This window comes from Carassius carassius, chromosome 22 (assembly GCF_963082965.1).
Source record: "Carassius carassius chromosome 22, fCarCar2.1, whole genome shotgun sequence".
In the NCBI taxonomy this organism is placed as follows: domain Eukaryota; kingdom Metazoa; phylum Chordata; class Actinopteri; order Cypriniformes; family Cyprinidae; genus Carassius; species Carassius carassius.
The window spans coordinates 9,710,331-9,716,366 of NC_081776.1; positions in this window are offsets into that span (position 1 = coordinate 9,710,331).

Genomic DNA, 6,036 nt, shown 5'->3' on the forward strand with positions numbered 1-6,036 from the left:
GGAGAATCACTAGTGTGTCCTCTATAATCACAATGATAATCCCAAAAAATATTTTGGGAAAGTACTGAAGGTTTTAAAAAACACTCTTTAATTGGATTTTTATTTTCATTCTCCATAAATGAAATGCATTATTAGAGCCTTTTTTGAAGGAACCTCAAACAGCAGAGCCTTGCGATAGGTACACCAAGGGTGTCAGGGTTATGGGTTTGATTCCCAGGAAATGTGTGAACTGAACTGATGTATCTTGAAATACAGTTTTCTTTAGACAAAAGCATCTAACAAAATGCGAATATATTTTCGAACTCGTCTTCCTGATTTAACATTCTTCATCACATTCTGTATAGCATTCTTGACTCACTGTCTCTCTGAATTCAATTCCTTTCTCACTCTCTGTCTGTCTTTCTTTTCCCTATAGGAAGAAGAGTTCTCTACCTCCTTAACCAAATCACCCACTCATCTCCCCTCGTGCACCCCCCTTTGTCGATCTATCATTGGTGTTGCTGGAGGATGCAGGTTGTATTAAAGGGGTGAAGCTGACAGACTCCTGTTCTGTGTATGGCACTGGTAGAATTCACTGTGAAAGCACACTATCAGTGAATTACCAAAGGGCCATAAACAGAGCAGAGAAAGAACCACGTGATGTTCGGTTTGCTTCTCTGTTGTAAGTGGGTTTGGATTCGAAACTCTCAAATGAAGCTGATGCTCTCTTGTCCCTCTTCTTTGCCTGTTTTGGCACTAGCACATTTTTGCTTTTTTATATATACGTTGAGCAATTATGTGTAGTGCCAATATGGGACAAGACAGAAATGCTGCTAAAAAATCAAGTGATCACAAAGGACAGACAGCAGGCCGTTGGCCCGATTGATCCTCTCTTAGGCAGTCATGTTCTATTTTCTGTCCTGCCCAGTGTAACATGAGAAGAGACCTTTGCTGCGGAAACGTGAAAATTCAATATCTTTTATCTTGAAGACATTTTTCTTTTGATCACTGCAGCTAAACCCCAGAAGAAGTAGCCGCGGTGGTTTTTGCAATAAGATGATTTCACAGATGCATTATGACACTAAAACAGTTTGTCTGAATCAGGCGCTGTGAATTGCCTTCACTGGACGACGTTCAGAGATTCATCTTCTCTTGGAAGCAATTACATCTTCGATCAATGTAACATTTTTCACAAAAATTTTGTTTTGTTTTGTGCAGTGCAATAGCTGCTGATTAAAAAGTTGTGCAGTTAAGTTTTTTTTTACTTTTTAAGGGGTATGTCTACACTCTTAAAAATAAAGGTTTTTATTGGCATTGATGGTTCCATGAAGAACCTTTAACATCCAGAGAAAGGTTCTTTCAAGTGGGGGAAGGTAATAAAATATTCTTCATACTAAGAAAAAATGGTTCTTTTAAAAAACATTCTTTGGGAAACTCAGAATGGTTCTATTACACTGCTATGAAAATTCTCTTTTGGAACCTTTACTTTTAAAGTTTATTAGGCCCAATTATGACCTTCGTTAATAGTTCATCTCTTATCTTTAATTCAGAATAACTTTAGTATGAAATAAAAGTGCATGTTTGTTGTGGCAAAGCACAGCCCTTTTCTCCTCTGCTACGGAGTTCAAGGAAGGTTCTCCGACGGTATTTGGCAATGGTAGAACTCACACTGGTGAGGTAGTCAGGTCCGGTGGTTCTAGACTTGCCAACTACTACCTGAGAACATCTCCACTGTGAAGCGTTGGATATCAATCTCCGCAGAATTGAGAGCACAGGTTTAAAACTGCGTTTCAATGATGTCACATGCTCCGCCCCCTGAGTGAGTGACTGCGAGTAGTGCGGTTTGGGGTGAAATTCAAATATTCCCCCACTGCACACCACAGTCTCAAAGCTCCTGATGCTTCGGTCATTGATCCAAGCTGTTCGCTGATACTAGACAGCTATGTTTGGTTTTCATTCTAGTGCCATTGTGAATCACACTGTGTTGGATCAGATTAGCTTATTTCTCTTTTTTTGGGCTGTGTTTGCCAAAATAGAATTATGTGTATTATAAGTTACTAATCAAAGTCTTCTGAAACCAACATGCTCATACTTAAAATAAACAAAAAAATATCGTATGAAACACAGCTCTTTGAGAAGTCTGTGGTTTGGCATTTGTGTGAAACAGCTTGTGTTTTGTCGCTTGGTAAAGGGAGAGGCTGGCCCTGTATCTGGGTCAGGGGCTGCTAATGTAGGTGAGGAGAGGATTGCTGGATTAAGTCCGCTTCATCTCCTTTTGCATAAATCTATTCATACAGAATGAATGACAATATAAAAAACATTACCCATCATTTATTTCTAGTGTCAGTCACTCTCTTCGGGTCTCTGGTTGATGGTGAATGGTTCTGTTGAGAAGGTCTGAACATTCACTTTAGGAGAAATATGGAGAATTAGTTAGACAGTTTATGTTCATGCATTGTTTAGGAAATTATGTAGCCAAATATTCATTATTGATCACTGAAAAACCCATTTGACTCACTATAGTGGTTGCAGCCCTCACTTTTGAGTACCCTTCCAAATGCATTGCAACATCCCAACAAATACAGCTTTCTCTATTGTTTTTTTATTGTGTTCACTTGTGTTTACCTGCCTGTGTCAGAAAATCCAAAGGAAACTTTGGGTGCAGTAATTGCTTTGTGGGAAATCTCTTTCCATGTGGGCCTTCTCCAGATGGGCTGCCCGGGTCGGGTTACACAGCATTTTTCAGGCCCCCTCCTCTGTACCGACCTCTCCTCTCTCATTCAGTGAATAATCCCTGGTTAGGAGAAAAAGAAAGAGCATGGCTGAGACAGAGCTCGGTCTGTACTCTAATGTAAAGAGAGCATTAGTGGAATGAGATTAGGGTCCATCTCTCTTACGCACTGTCTGGTGCCGAGGTGCGTGTGATGGTGAGAACTTCACTGATGTAAGAAAGTGACGACGATGATGGTGGTGGTGGGAATAATACATCACTTACCTCAGGAATCAGCTGTGCATTTTTATTCACTTTTTTATCTTGTTTTCTAGGGAAGATTGATCAAAAGTGTAAAATAAGTATGTGTGTGTTATATATATATATGCATGCTGATTTAGAAATAGATAATTGCTATTATTAGTATTTGTAATTCAATCAGAATTTTTTATATTCTGAATGAATAGATATTGATAAATAGATTTCTGCACAATATTCTGAATATTATATGAATAATATTTCAAATAGAGAAATAGACAGACAGACAGACAGGTAGGTTAGGTTTAGTAGAGAAGATAATCCATTAGTTCAGAGCTACTGCTAGCATGCACACGTGCGAGTGTGTGTGTGTGTGAGAGAGAGAGAGATGGCCAGAGGGATGTTGTGTGAATTAAGATACGATTAGTAGAGATTAAAGCTCTGCCCCAGAGTTTGTGCAGCTCCAGGCTGGCGGAACAAGCCCCCCGCAGAGACTGGAGCTGTCAGCCTCATCAGAGCCATATCCTCTCCTTTAACACAATCAATACCTCTGCACCATATTCCCCTGATGACACAATTCCACCAGACATCTATTCACCATTTGTCTGCACTAATGGCAACCCTCATGAAAAAATAAAACTAGTGTGGATTCCTATACATTTACAGTTCTGAGAGTGTTACTGTAACTTTGGCCTGTTTGTGTTGGCAAAGCTCTTGTAATTTCCAGTTTTCCTCTGTCAGTCCAACTGAAGTATAAGCTAATTACACAAATCTTAAAACAAAGTTAATATATGGGGAACAAGTGATGCGAATCTACTCTCAAAGAATAAATGTTAAAAAAAGGGAGACAAAACCCCCTTCTTCTTCTTCTTAAACTATACAGTACATTAATCACTGGCTAACCGAAGTGTGAACAAGGGTGTTGACTGGATCACAAATGTTCTAAATAAAGGTTAGCATGACTTTTCCGAGTTATAATCATATCACCCTGTATATTCTACTAACTAGATGTCTTGAGACTACACTGAGAAAAAAAGAAATAAAATAAATTGGTGTGGAAACAGTTTTCACTCAGAAGTTGCAAGTAAATCGCTAGTAAATTTCACAATTAATTACAACGAAAAGCCAAGTAACACTGAATTAAACATGAAATTTAGAAGAAGAAAAATTAAATAGTATTCTGTTGTAAAAGTAGACCGATATTGCATTCCGATATTATGGCAAAATTGGGACATATAAAATAAGAAATTCTGAAATGTATTGTTTCCCCCACCCCCAATTCAACTAATAAGCATAACATGAGTGAAAATATAATTAATTTAAAAATTGGTATCACTTAACAATACATTTCAGTTAGCTTACAGTAGTTATTGCATTTGCTTTGTACTAACAAACAATACAGCATTTTTAAAATTGTATTTATATTTATTTATATGTCTCGATTTCAATCATTTAACGTTTTCTGAATTTCATTTATGTTTTTATTAAACTATTATATTTATAAAATAACCTAAATTAATAAATGTTGTACAATGGAAAACTGAATGATTTTAACCTTATTGTAAATATATATATTTTGTGTATAAGGTGGTGTTGGCGCAGTGGATAAGTCGTGTGTGTGTGTGTGTGTGTGTGTGTGTGTGTATTTAATGTATTACATTAGAAATAAAACACCCCTTTGGACCACTTGTATTAAGGTTGCATAAGTATCTGGTATGCACAAATTTGCTTATAATGGCTACGTTCACACTGTCAGTTTTTAGGATTTAACAACCGTATTCTGGTGCTGTGTGAACGTGGCCAATGATTGAACTATACTTGTCAACGGTCTATGACATCACACTTAAATAAAGTACGTAACGCTGATGTTAAAATAGAATTGTGGTTATAGATATTAGGATTAGAGCTGAACGCTGTTCTGTGAACACGGCCCGACTGAGGAACAGACTGCCCCAAGCACATAGACGGGATGAGTGCGGGGCGGGACCAGGGGCGATTCAGAAAGTCCCTTAATCTGCAGCTCACGACTGACGCACGCGTTCACTGAGCAGCAGCTCCTGCCAGCTGCCACCATGACCTGGAAACCACAAACACACTTCCCTTAACGTCTCTTTTCGTTTTGCTCTGTTCAGAACGGCTGTGGTCAAACAGTCACGCTTTATATCTCTCTCCGATCATGCTACTCTGCGCTGATAATCTGGAAGTGGAGTGGGATGCGTGCTGTGCCTGATGGATTTAGTGTTTCCCTCCCTCTGCAGAAGGACACAGGCCTTAAATCCAGGTTTTAGCCAGGAGAGAGGGATCAGGGTTTATGATTCAGCAAGAGCCCCATCCATCACAACAAGCTTGTGGTGGGGTACGGATGTCAATGTTTTTTTTGGTTAAGAGGTCAGAGTTTTTGTGATAGGATAACTTAAATTCAAGTGGACGATTACGTGACCTTGATGTGACCTGGTGGCATCTAAATACATGCAGATTACCAATTTATTACCTCATTAGTTTAGGACTGTAAAGTTCTGGCTCTGGATGCTGATTGGTCAATGCCTAACTCCAACTGTGCTTAAATACACATAGCAATATGAACATAATTATAACACCTGTTGATTTATAATGGTACTGTGAATGTCCTAAAAAAAACCTGTTTCAATATGTCATTATGTAGCCTTATGTGCTCTAAAAGCAAAAGCACTTTCCTTGTCACCTGTGATTATTTTTGTGCAATAATCTTCAAAGACACAATCCTGAACAGTGGCCATTTTATTTCCGACACTGGATAAAAAGGGAATGATAAACTCCCAATGTCACAATCATTCTTTCACTGGCAACATGGGAGAGTTCACTTTCATCAGACCTTGTATTTTACAAAATGTACATAAAAAGGATCTTGTTTTATGAGGTTTCAGTCATATAAAAATTCAATGCAACCAGGAGCAGAAAACTTGATGGGTTATGGGTGGAAGAGGCGCTAAACAGTAAAAAAAAAAAAAAATCCATCTCTGCTACACAAATTTGCATTGTAGAAACAATACAGGAAGAGCTTGTGAGATGAAGGAAAATATGAAATGATGGTTCTTTCACTTTGCAATATA